General features: G+C 45.6%; 1 long non-coding RNA gene across 1 annotated transcript in view; it reads left to right on the top strand.

The window, feature by feature from the left end:
- The window catches only part of LOC146856527 (uncharacterized), a 1,813,942-nt gene extending 1,802,975 nt beyond the window's left edge, over positions 1-10,967 (top strand). Inside the window, exon 10 of the long non-coding RNA XR_014981506.1 lies at positions 10,892-10,967. This is a non-coding gene — a long non-coding RNA (uncharacterized LOC146856527). The remainder of the gene's footprint in view (positions 1-10,891) is intronic.
- Positions 10,968-13,873: the final 2,906 nt, after the last annotated feature.

Genomic DNA, 13,873 nt, shown 5'->3' with positions numbered 1-13,873 from the left:
CGCCGACCGAGCGCTGCCGTGAACAGGGAGCAGAGTGCTTTTACTGGCTCACTATCGATGTGAGCTCGCGCGCGGGGGTCCCTGCCTGAATGCCCGCCTGCAGCGAGAGAATCACTGCCAAAGTCTACAACAGCCTGCAATCAAAAACCCCTGGAGCTCAGACGGAGTCGAGCTGGGGTAAGCTCATTGATTTTCATTATTGAGGCTGTTGTGCAGAGGTTGCATTCGGCAGCCATTTTGAAGTCAGGTATACCCCATTAAAAAGCCTGATCACCAGCCCGGCAGCCATTTTGAAGTCAGGCATACCCCATTAAAAAGCCTGATCACCAGCCCGGCAGCCATCTTAAAGTCAGGCAAAGAGAAGAAAGTATTCCTGTGCCCGCCAAAAACACAATTTGAAACCCCCATAGAAGCTGCTGCAGATTGCTGGAGTAGAAAGTGAAGCCAACTGTGCCTCGTCATGACCACGCAACCTGGCTCCTCGCAAAATGCACCACCTGGCCCAGCGCGAATTGCACTGCCCGGACCAATACTGATGGGGGTATCATTCCTGCGTCCTCCTGAACCTTTGATGCTGACCTCCGGAAACTGCATGGGTCCTAAGTGGAAGAGCTGGATGGAAGATTTTGAAGACTTCATGAAGGGTTCACTAGTCAGCGACCCTGACCAACAACTCATAGCTTTACGGAACTTGGTGGGCAAGAATATCGAACAAATCATCAAAGAGCTACCCTCGGCCAATGCTGTGCCATATACAGACGTGAAGGAAGCATTAAACAAGAAGTTTCTCCACAAGCGAAACCTGGACTACGAACACTACACCTTCAACCTCGCGTCTCAAGAGCGAGATGAGTTCATTTCTCGCCTCAAGCGTTTAGCCCGCTACTGTGAATTTGATCATTTTAACACCGAAGATGCGCTTCGTCTACGAATCATCAAGGGGTGCCAGTCAGAGTCACTACGCCGTCGTTTGCTAAAAAAGCACTACTCACTCGACGACATCGAGGAGCTCACACTAATAAATGACAAAGCGGAAGAGCATGCGAAAAAGATGGAAGCTAGTAAGACAGAGAAACGGGAACAAGCATTCCGAATACAGTCTCAAACATATTCAAGATGTCAACCGGATCATCGGAAACCTGAAAAGTTAACAAGTTCGCCCCGCACCGGAAACAAGAGCAGTAACACCCGGAAACAACCGCCGCAGTGCTATCGCTGTGGCCAGGACTACCCCCACACGGGCCCCTGCCCAGCCATTGGACAACAGTGTCACAGATGCAGAAAGGACAATCACTTTGAAGCTGCTTGCCAAACCCGACGCAAGGAAACTGCGCCGACCAAGCGAAGCACAGGATCACGTCACCACGTGAGGGCAGTGCAAGGGAAAAGAGACCGTTCAACGAGCTTGTCGAGATCTAGCACCCAGTCACAAGGCTCTTATCGATCCAGAGGATCAACCTCAAGAGAATCGTCCGCCCTCACTCCACAGCAGTAATTTCATTTTGACGCTAGCCGCTTGTAAGCTTGTCCAAACAGTTACTCTACCTACCCATAAAGCCGGTCATACTTTGGATCTGATCTGTTCCAATCTACCATCTATCCGAGTCACATCTCCTATCCCGGTTATATGGTCGGATCACTTCCTCATCCCTTTCGAGATTGACATCACCCGCCACGCTAGACCTGCCATCACCCCTAAATCATCAGGTAGAAACTGGAGTTGCATCACTCCTGAATCACTCCTGGGACACCTCAAAAACTTTCCTCCTTGTCTGTCGTCCGATCCGGACATATTGATCGATAATCTGGACTCATGGATTACTCAGGCCTTGGATGCCTTAGCTCCCAGCAAACCCATAAAAACCTACAGGGCGACACCCTCCGCACCATGGTACTCTGATGAGCTGCGGCAGAAAAAGGCCTCTTGTAAATCCCTCGAACGCCTTTGGAGACTCAACTTCTCCCTTGACAGCAAAATCACCTACAAATCAGCCCTTAAAGAATATCGGAGAATGATTGAAAGACACAAACGTGATTTTCTGGCATCCCGAATCCAACTTGCCAGTAATGGCCCTAGGGAAATTTTCAACATAGTGAGATCCTTCACTAACCCCATTGCGCTGACTCGTACTCAGCCTGCCTCCCAGTCGCTTTGCGACAAACTCTCTAAATTCTTTGAGGATAAGATTGAGGACATCTACTCCTCTTTCCCCCTCCCCAAAACCGCAGGGCAAAAAAAGAAACTTTCTACCCCCTCGCCCCAGCTACCTACCCTATTCGAATTTGACACCATATCAGAAGTAGACTCTCTGGCCGAACTAACCAAATGCAAATCAGGCTCACCCAAAGACCCCTGGCCGGCCAAGCTCTATAAAAAACATGCACCCCTTCTCAACCCCTACCTCAATCTCATCTGGAATGATTCATTCAGAACGGGCTGTTTCCCTGCCAAATGGAAACTTGCCTCCTTAGTTCCCATCCTAAAGAAACCTAACCTAGATCCAGACAATCCCAGTAACTACAGGCCTATTTCTCTCCTGCCTGCCCCAGCCAAGATATTGGAAAGACTGGCACATTCCCAGCTGTCGAAATACATTGAAACCCATGGTCTTCTCCACGACTCCCAGCACGGCTTTAGGTCGGGCCACAGCACCGAGTCGGCCCTTATCGAAATGGCCGACTCGGTGAGGTGGACGCTTGACCAGGGATCGAGGGCGGTGTTGGTGCTGCTGGATTTATCGGCAGCATTCGACACCGTCTCTCACAAAATCCTGCTGGGAAGACTGGAGGACCTTGGGCTGGGTGGAGCTGTCCTGAAATGGTTTTCATCCTACCTTTCGGACCGCACACAGCAGGTTTTCACACCCCCTTTTTCTTCTCTGGCCAGACCACTCAAATGGGGAGTCCCACAAGGCTCTTCCCTGAGCCCGCTCCTTTTTAACGTGTATTTCACCCCTCTGGCCAAGTTGATTGCACAGACTGGGATCAAATCTACCTCCTACGCTGATGACATCCAGCTTCTTTTCACTTTCGATTCTCACTCTGCCTCTGCTTTTGATCCTTTGAAATCCTGTCTCAGGGACATCTCGAGCTGGATGGATACCAATTCCCTCCGGCTCAACGCCGGTAAAACAGAGATCCTTTTTTTCAACACATCATCCCCCTTGGATTCCAGTATATGGTGGCCAGAAGACTTAAGCTTAGCTCCCATCCCTAAAGACTCGGTGAGAAATCTCGGAGTCCGCTGGGACACTCAACTTAGCTTCAAAAATCAGGTGCAAACAGTAGCAACCTCCTGTTTCGCCAAGATTAGAATCATAAAACGCCTCATCAATTATCTGCCGGCAGACTGCCGTAAGACTGTGATCCAGGCCCTGATCATATCCCATCTTGATTATGCTAATGCTCTCTACCTTGGTATCACAGCGGGCCTCTGCCACAAGCTCCAGACGGTCCAAAACGCCGCCGCACGGCTGGTTGAGAGAATCCCGGCCAGACACCATATTACTCCTCATCTCCGTAAGTTACATTGGCTGCCCATAGCAAAAAGATGTGTATTCAAGGCCATGACTCTGGCCTTTCGAGCTTCAAAAGGCAATGGATCGGCACACCTCAAAAACATTCTTCGACCTTATGCCAACTCCAGGACTCTACGGTCCAATACCCTCCATTTCCTGGAAACCCCCCGACGTAAACGATCTCGGGCCGGTGGCAAAACCTTTGAGGTCTGTACCTCTCAGTGCTGGAACAAACTTCCATTAGCCTTACGCACCTGTCAGACTGAATTAGTTTTCCGTAAATCCCTGAAAACACATCTGTTCTCCTCATAAATTTGGATATCTGCCCCTACGACCTCCCTTTGTTTTTCATTGTTTCAGCGCCGGGACGCCCCGTTGGGGCCGCTGTGCGCTTTATAAATTTCCCAAATAAATAAATAAATATATCACAAGACAGTGATGAGTATGTGTGCATGGTAGCGGACCCAGACCGACTAAAAAAGTACCCCCGGTTACACATTTAAATGGGAAATCATTCTGCCAAGTTCGTCTTCGGTACTGGAGCGTCACTCAACAACATCTGCGTCGCTGAGTACAAGAAAATGAACCCGAAGCCTAAGTTAGGACCAGCTGCAGTGCATGTCTACACGTGGATGTCCAAAGAACCGCTGCCGTGTTTAGGACAATTTCGCACGTCTTTGACCTACAAAGACGGGACAGTTCATGCACAAATTCATGTGATAGAAGGCCCTGAAGCAGCTGACTGCCTTCTCAGTATACCAACAGCAGAACGCCTGAAGCTAGTAGAAATTCTATATAAAGTTGACTACTCGCCTAATATAATCAGCAAGTTCCCAAAACTATTTTCTGGCTTAGGAAAATTAGCACACTTCAAAGTCAGACTGCACATTAATGAACAAGTGGCGCCTGTGGCTCAGCACCATAGGAAAGCACCATTTCATCTCCAACAAGCAGTGGATGACTAACTCCAAGACCTACTGAGAGCGGACATCTTAGAAAGGTCGACAGGGCCTACTCCGTGGGTATTGCCAGTAGTAGTTGTACCCAAACGAGGACAAGACAACAAAGTACGCTTATGTGTGGACATGCGAGCCCCAAACACAGCCATCGAACGAGAACGGCATCCAGAACCCCATATCAGCGACATGATCACTCGCCTGAATGGAGCAACAGTCTTCTCTAAGCTGGACCTCAACAGGGGATACCACCAGCTCGAACTTCACGAGAAGTCTATGTATATCACCATGTTCACCACACACCAAAGACTTTTCAGATACAAGCGCCTTAATTTCGGAATCTCTTCAGCGGCAGAGATCTTTCAAGAGGCAGTTCGGCAAGTAATCCAACACATTCCTAACGCATTTAATTACAGCGATGATATCCTAGTGTTTGGTGAAACCCGCAAAGATCATGACAAAGCACTTGATTGCGTGTGTAATGCTCTGCTTACTGCCAATCTCACGCTTAACCGAGACAAATGTGAATTCCACAAGTCAACTCTCAAATTCTATGGTCACATCTTCTCCAAAGACAGCATGAGACCCGATCCTGAAAAAGTCTTGGCGCTCTCTGATACGCCATAATCACACGATGTTAGTGACATTTGAACTCCAGTGTTTACAATCCACATACTGTCTCCGTTATGGACTGTGTAAAAAGCAGAGAAAACAGCCATATATGTTTAAAACAACTGGAAGACCTAAGAAAATAACTTTCTAGTTGGCACATTTATTGTTGAGTTTTAGATATATGTTTTATATATGTGCAACTCAGTGCATTTATTGTCCCTTATATATGTTTTTTATTCGATTTATTTGTGTATGTTTAATATGCTTTACAGCATTGTATAATCCTGGTACCTACTCCAGGAGTGAACGATTTTAGGCTCAACTAAAAGGTTAAAATAAATTGGCAGAAATTGTGCATACAGCCACAGTGATTTATTTATGCAATCATTGGATAACTAACAATACAAGAATCCATTCCCGCAATACACCACTTTTCATTTACACATGGTTTAGCCCAGGTTATGTGGGGGGATTAGGGCTAACCCCAATACTTTTTGTTGTTATACACAACACTCTCCATCATTTAGACCCAGTAATGCTCTCACATCTCCTCTTTAGAAGGAAATGAAGCACAAACTGTGGTAACCCAGAGATCTGGCCAGCCCAATGAAATTAGAAGCTTTTTGATGTTAATAAGCCATGGAACTTTAAAGAATCTGTCAGATTGAATAACATTATGTAGGGCTGAGGCATAAAGTGTAAGCTTCTTAGTGGTCCATAACTTTCTCCAATAGAGTAATAGGCGTAGTTTTGCTTGCTTTCAATAGGCTTCCTGCCCATGTCAAAATGCAACAGAAGTAACGGAATGCTAGCCGGGAGATTAACAATACTCCTCAAGAACTTATTTTCACTCCTCGTTAGGCTTATGCAATTATTAAAGCCCCAGAGTTCCACAACGTATAGGGCGGATCCTACAGCTTTAGCCTCATTTACTTGCAAATGTGTATTAATAGGTGTAGGATAGGATGCCCGGTGATCCTTCAGGAGGGCACCCGATAGTTATTTGTGTTTGTTAGCCATTTTATGTGAGTGGTGCTTCAAAGACATGGCAGAAGACAATTTTGCTCTCAAATAGTCGACTGAGTCTACTTTAAAGCCCTTGTAAGCCACAGAACTCCTCAAATCTGTTCAGCAGTGTCTGCAGCCCACTGGGGGTTTTAGAGATCAACATGGTGTAGTCAGCGAAGGGAGGTATGGGGGTCTTAGTTCTGGGCAGTGTAGGGGCATCAGATGGATTCTGGGTGAGTAAGTCAGATGTCTTTTAAAAATAATGTAAAAAGTGTGGGAGCAAGGACACAGCCCTGATGGACACCGTTGTTAACCGGGATCCAGTCAGTAAGCTGGCCTTGTATTCCCCAACGGATTCTAGCAAACTTTTCTGCATGTAGTTGAATGAGTAAATCCAAAAGCTCAGGGAGCATCTCCATGTCACTCAGGACCTGCCAAAGCTTTGCACAAGGGCCCCGGTTGAATCCCGATTTGAGATCGAAAAGGTGGGTGACTTAAAATTGTTGATAATACGCCTAACACAGCAAGACAGAATTCCTCCGCACCTTACAGATCCTACAGAGATCGGCTGTGGTGTGCCTCAGGGCTCCTCCCTGAGCCCCACCCTCTTCAACGTCTACATGGCCCCTCTTGCAGCCATCATCAGGAACCATGGACTCAACATCGTATTCTATGCCGATGACACCCAGCTGACAGTCTCCCTCACCAACGAACCCACAGCCGCCAGAAGCAACTTTCACAGCGGGATGAAGGTTGTTGCCACCTGGATGAAAGATAGCTGCCTCAAGCTCAACTAGAAAAGACCGAAGTGCTTATCCTGGGACCTGCCCCCACAGCCTGGGATGACTGTTGGTGGCCCGCCGCACTGGGAACCCACCCCCACAGACCACGCACGCAACCTCAGCATCATACTGGACTTCTCGCTCACAATGAACCGCCAGATCAATACCATATTGTCATCCTGCTTCCACACGCTCCGCCTGCTTTGTAAGACATTCAGATGGATCCCCACAGAATAAAAAAAAACACTCACCCATGCACTCATCCCCAGGAGACTTGACTACGGCAACGCACTCTACGCCGGCATCACCCAGAAACAGCTCAGGAAACTACAGAACGTTCAAAACCCTGCAGCCAGACTGGTCCTCGACATCTCCCGCCACAGCTACATAACTCAACACCACCGACAACTCCACTGGCTCCTGGTCAATAAGAGAATCTCCTTCACGCTCCTCACCCATGCCTACAAAGCTCTCTATGACACAGGACCAGTATATCTGAACCACAGCCTCTCATTCCACGTACCCACTAGATAACTCTGCTCCGCCCAACGTGCCCTGGCCACTGTCCCACGGATTCACAAGACCAGAACCAGAGGAAGATCCTTCTCCTACCTCGCCGCTAAGACCTGGAACACCTTGCCCCTCCACCTCAGGCAATCACCATTGCTGACCCAATTCAGGAAGAATCTCAAGGCCTGGTTGTTCAATCGAACCTCCACGCCCAGACGGATCAGCAGCTCCTCCACCACTCCTCAGCGCCTTGAGGTCCTCACGGGTGTGTAGTCGCGCTTTACAACCTCCTGATTAATTGATTGATTGAACCTGAGGGCATCTAAAAACCAAATTGTTTTATTTGTCACTACCATGCTCACTGGTGATGCCTTTGTCCTGAGGTACTCTGTCATATGTAGGGTTGTTCTAATCTGGTTGCATTTCAACTATATCAATTAATCCCAATTATTCGTCTGTGACAGTGTTCTTGCTATGTTTAAGTCTCCTTGGAAGGACGAAGCAGCTAGAATCTTACTGATTGCCTCATCATCAAATGTTCCAAGGAATCTGCCATTTGGCCCTATGTAAAAGGTAGAGATAACAATTGGAGAAAGAGAGAACTGCAGCGTTGAGTAGAATCAAATATAGGTTTATTCAGCAGAGCAGGAACTACCCCATACAGCATGCAAGTCCTGCAACTGTCTACTGACAAGTTGTTTACATTCTTTAGCAATGCACAGTTCCACATTCCAGACCATGTAGCCTAGGAACAGTAAACTACATTCTAAGGCAGAACGAGGACACTACACCCTACGGTGCGTTATCTATGTTTATTTGTATGTTCTGTAATCATAAAATAGGGCAATCTATAGATTAATAGATAAGTCCTTCTGTTGCACCAATAGTAGTTTACTTGCCGGTAGCAAATGCCGCTGAGAATACTTTCTACAGCTAATCTTCTGCGCTAAGACATAAAAAAACAGTAAATGGGGAAGGTGAGGATGGGGGTACTAAGATTACATTCTCTTAAGCTTATACTAAAAACAACACAAGGTTACCGTGTGTTTGTAGTTAAAAGATGTGGAGATTCCTTGGAAATGTCTTATAGTTAGGGAATCATTTACATTAATTCATGTGTGTCAGAGTGACAAACCTTCCAACACTCTGTTAGGGGGGATGATGAGCTCATCAAAGTGATAGAGGGATTTTAAACATCACAGAGAGCCCTGATCTCATTGAGAGCTGCGCCCACCACGACCATCAAAGAGCTCTCGATCACCTGGTGAGTCAGTATGCCCATGCCAACCTTGCAGTGGCGCTCAACACAGAAAAAGGCAGGCAGGTGGAGCGGGCACGAGGGGAGGGTGAGGGGGGCCAGCAGGAAGCACACGGGCAGCACGCGGCGGGGGGTTAATGATAAAAAAATAAGCCACTTACCTGGTGCTGCGGGCCGCCTTGCACTCCTCTGCTGCAGTTCCTGTCCCAGACGTCCCTTGGAAAGCATCACGACTCCCATGTATGAGAGCAGCACGGGGATTGGCCCGAGCGGGTTGGTTTGACGTTCCACTCAGGACAGGGAATCTGTGCTGTTGCTCTAACTCGGCTGTTCAATACAGCTGAGTTGGAGAAAGCTAGTTGCCCATGTGTGTTTGTCCGGCCTAAGACAGCCGGCAAACACACATGTGCACTTAGAAGTGCTCAAGCCAGTCCTCCTCCCCCCTCCCATGCCCCAGCCCGCCCCTCCCTGCCCATGCTGGCTCAGAGCCAGCAGCTAAAAAATAAAACGATAGTCAGATATTCTTTTATTTTTCAGCTGCTGGATCAGAGCCAGCGGGGTGACGCTCCTCTGCCATTGCGGATGAGCCTCCGCTTCAACCTTGCCCTTACAAAGCACCACATAAGACACAACTTGATAGGGGAAAGCCATGGTGCATTACTTTGAAGAGACCAACAGAACTGCCTCTTCCCCATCGAATGTGAAACCTATAAGGTAGTTGTTAGGGACCTCTGTATTCAGGCGACAGTAGGATCACATAAGATGTTAGAGCACGACTGAGGAGTATACTGGTGATTTGATCAAAGGACCGGAACTTGTGGAAGCAAAAGAGAAAAGTGGATGTTTTAGACAGACGCAAATGCATGGACTGCCTCACATATATAATAAGATTACAGGCAGAGGGGGACAAAGAGGGTACATTGTTGGCTTGACTTATTAAAAAAGAACAGATGCAGGCTTCCTTTACCTCAGGCCGGTTGTTCCAAGGCAACATAATAGAGTTGCAGAATGAGATATTATCTGCTTTATATACTTACTACCAGATAATATATTCCACCTCTGAGAATTGCCCCTCCAATGAAATATGTCAGTTTCTAGCAGAAATACTGTTAATGTAGATACACCTAAAGCAGAAGGCACAGATGGAAGGCCCAATCACCAAACTTGAAATTAGGGAGGCTTTGAAAGAAAGGGCAGTGGGTAAAACCACAGGCCCAGACAGGCTCCTGATAGTTGTATACTACACAAGTGGAACGACTAGTGCCTACATTAGCTTCCCTTTGCTCTGCAACTATTGAAGCTGGATGGCTTCCTCTCACCTTGAGGGAAGCCCTGTAAATACCCACACCCAAACCAGTTTGTAACATCCTATAACGCATTGGATGGCCTCTGGCAATATTAATACAAAATACTGAGCAAAATCCTTCCAAAATGTCGGATAGTCAGATCACTGTCAGAGCTGATGTCAGAAACTCTTCCCTGGTGGTTTGCGACGTGACCTCGCAGAGACGATATGGATCCAGCTCCTTTTCCCTGACCACTCCCACTCGTGGAATACAGTATGCAGCAAGGGGGATTGATCAGGATTAGGTTGGCGGACCTATTTTGAAATGTTGCTTCCTGTAATCCTAACACTGTCGCCTAACCCTACTACTAAGCTTCCCCTTCCTCATGTTCCCTGTAATGCCTGCGAAGAAACTTGTTCTGGGATCAGTGCCGGGTGGTAGTTGCTTTGATTCTGAACAGTGTTATAAACGCAACTTCCTTCTAAGCGATGGTCATAGCAGCACCCTAGATTCTGTGAACAATAATACATATGAGTGTTACCAAATACACTAAGAGTACTACAAATTGCAATGGATACCCTGAAAAACTAAACACAGAATAATCAGTAACATTACTTGCAGAATTACTAAGGTAGTCCCTCAAATGCTTCTCCACATTAGATTGTTCTTTTTCCGTAAAGTCTTTCTTTATAAGCACACGAGTCTTCGTTACTGCACACAACCCTTTGTTAATGCCCTCAAGTCTCTGTTATACACTCCAGTCTTTTGAAAGATTCACACACGTCTTGTTACTGTACATTAGTCTAATGTTTATACACACAAGTCTTTTGTTAATTCACACAAGTCTTGTTATTGTATGACTTCATGCAAAGTCCGTACAGTTCCGATTGTTGCAAATGGTTTTTAAGTACCTTGATTCTTGATTTGGGGTCAGTTTAGTTGTTTTGTTCCTTTCTTTGAGGTTGCAGTAGCCGGGCCCCAGAAACAAAAATGCAGGCATTTGGACGCAGGAACGAAGTGAAAACACGAGCGCTGGAGGATTTGCAGGTAAGAACCAAAGTCGCCTTCTCCCTTTGAAGTACATGAGGCTAAACTAGGCCTAGGGCATCAGGCGTGGTTTTAATACTTTACCATGCCAAAGATGGCCACCGAGATTTGCCGAGATCTCGTGAGATCTCTGCAAAATTTTGCAGTTACAAGCAATATGTTTGACACAGGCACACAATCACATTAGGGGGCAAAAGTAAGTGCTCCAGAGGTTTATGGGGGTAAATGAGTACTTGAGGCCTGAGATACTTTTGATGGGGCCAGATTCTTGTCTACTTTACCATCAACAAGAATCCTCTCAGGTCGCCAGGATCTTTTTATCAGATAGATGTGTAGAGGGGAGGACATTCAATTCTTAATACATAATCAACAGAATCCAATCTCGGTTCCAAAGGACCACTGACTCTGAATCTAAATGTTTAAGATTCTATTACAACCAAGAATAACTGCACATACAAGCACCTCAATACAAGGTGAAGAAAATACATGGGCACTAATACAAAGGAGAGTCTACGCAGGAGTCTCATTCGACTCAATATGAGAAGAATAATCAATTCCAATAGCATCAGAAATGCGAAAATTAGTCCAATCTCTACATTAGAAGTCATTAGCCTAAAAGAAAAACAGTTAGTCTATCCCTACACTATCTCTAAGGTGACATCCCTACTTAACATTTCCCTCCCAGGCAAGAGAGTAAAAAGGTGTCAGAAGTGAAGACTTACTTAGAAGTACATTCATTTAGTCAGAGCTCGTTCTAAGATGCTCCTTCTAACTCCCCATCTAAACTTCAACTGCTCCACCCTCGGGGAACTGTCCCTAATACAAAATCTCAAAAACATAGAACACGCCTTTTGGCACACCTCTTCAGCCAGGTCTCCTTCCAGTACTTTTCCAGTGAAACTTGTACTTCATCCAACGATGGTTAGCTTGACCTTGGGTCCCAGGCACCTTCTCCGCTGAAAGTATCATCTGTAAATTCCAATGTACTCCCATATTGGCTTCTCGTACCATCCTAACTTCTAAAACAAAGACCTAGTCACTCTAACGAGCTAAATGTCCTTGCACCTGCAACAGAAACATGGGAACGAAAAACTTTTCACTTCAATAATTTTCGGCCTACAGCATGTAGCTAACATAGGAAATGAACAGGCCTTTCTCTTTAAACGTATATGCGATCAGGCCTTTACACTGTTAAACACACTCCTAAATCACACTATAAGCATTAGTTTCATCACTCCTTAATACGTGAATAAGCAGACTAAACGTGCAACTTTAATCTGGTACACGCTTAACTCAATGTGCTGCATTACACGAAAACTAATCATTATGCATTGACTAAAAATACATTTGCAGTGAACCACGACATTACTCTTCATGAAAAACATGGTTACATTTCTAATCACACCTATGTTAAACAACTCTAGTAAAACATTTCTACGTCACACCTTATTACTACTTCGATTAATATGTGGTTGCGGACTAACAGTGAATATGATGCACCCCTACAAATTTCTGAATAACGTGGCGCTCTATCAGCTCCCCCCTTTGATGACAAATGTCATCACACAATTCCCTTGGAGAAAGAACCGACCTAAACAGTACTTGTCACCATCTTCCCCCGTCGGAATCTCTCAATATTCTTAATATTCTGGTATTGACTGTCCTGCAGTCTGGCCATTCGCATTTCACTCGCTCTGAGAGCTCTTTCAATTCTGTTTCCTCTGTACCACTTATATGCTCTGATGAATCCCCTCAAGCAAACCACAACAATAATGAGAGGTTTTAGCACAAACCCAAAGAGCCCCTTCCCCAAATTCGCAAACCAACTTCCCACACAACCAAATCCCTTACCAATCTTTTCCCACACTCCCTCTTCAGTCAAATCCTCAGTCTCTTGATGGATCGTGGTAATGTTATCAATATATCTCTCCAAATCCTTGCTGTTGTCTGGAATATACGTACAACATTCCTGAACTTTCAATAATTTACAGACTTCGCTCTCTTTTGCTAATAATACATCTAAAGCAAGGCGATTCTGCAAAACCATCGTCCTTATCGATAACATCTCTCCATCCACCAGTATCAATGACCTTACTGTACTCATCGACAACTCATCAACCACAGTCGCCAACCTTCTGATCTTCACATCATTCAAGACCATACCCAAACTCAGTATCATTGCTCCAAAGATATCTCCAATCACCATCCCTGCACTCGTAGCTCTTTTTGCTCTAGAATGCTGTCCAGTTTCCAAAAGCTCCAAATCTTCTGCATGGTAGATTTCCGGAAAAATAATTCCCAAATAGCATGTACCATACCAATTCGCAGGCAACCTCACATAAGCATTCCTTCCACACACATAATAAACAGTGAGAATCACTTGCACCGAGCCTTGCAAAAAGTTCTTAGCAGAATCTTCCATAGTGAAGATATGATCACACATACTTTGTCCTACCGAAACCTTTTCATATGATGTCTGATAACGGCTCACACACAACTTCCCTTTCTGCTCCTGATCCAATACTATGGGACCATAACTTCCCTTAGATCTGTGTAATCTTTCCTCATCAGTCCAATCTACTGGACTATCCCCTGTATTTCGTGTTTGTTAGTTTTCTATATCTATCTTCTACTTGACCTATAAACTTTTTCTCCGTATCTGACAACAAACAAGTCAAATTATGCCGATGAGCATAAGCCGTATCCAGTTCCAAAGACAGTTTGAAATACTTCCGGAGTCTGTCCTCTGACTTGTAATAATCATACTTATTCAAATGCTTGTAAGCTGGAACTTCAGGAAGTACTGCATCGTAACTGGAAAAGAAATACTCAAACTGACCTCTTTCATAAAAGATACTAAGCAACAAACTACAAGAAATTCCATACGTCAGTGGAA

Source organism: Triturus cristatus, chromosome 4_1, assembly GCF_964204655.1.
Source record: "Triturus cristatus chromosome 4_1, aTriCri1.1, whole genome shotgun sequence".
Taxonomy (NCBI): domain Eukaryota; kingdom Metazoa; phylum Chordata; class Amphibia; order Caudata; family Salamandridae; genus Triturus; species Triturus cristatus.
This window is presented reverse-complemented; position numbering and strand designations above follow the sequence as displayed.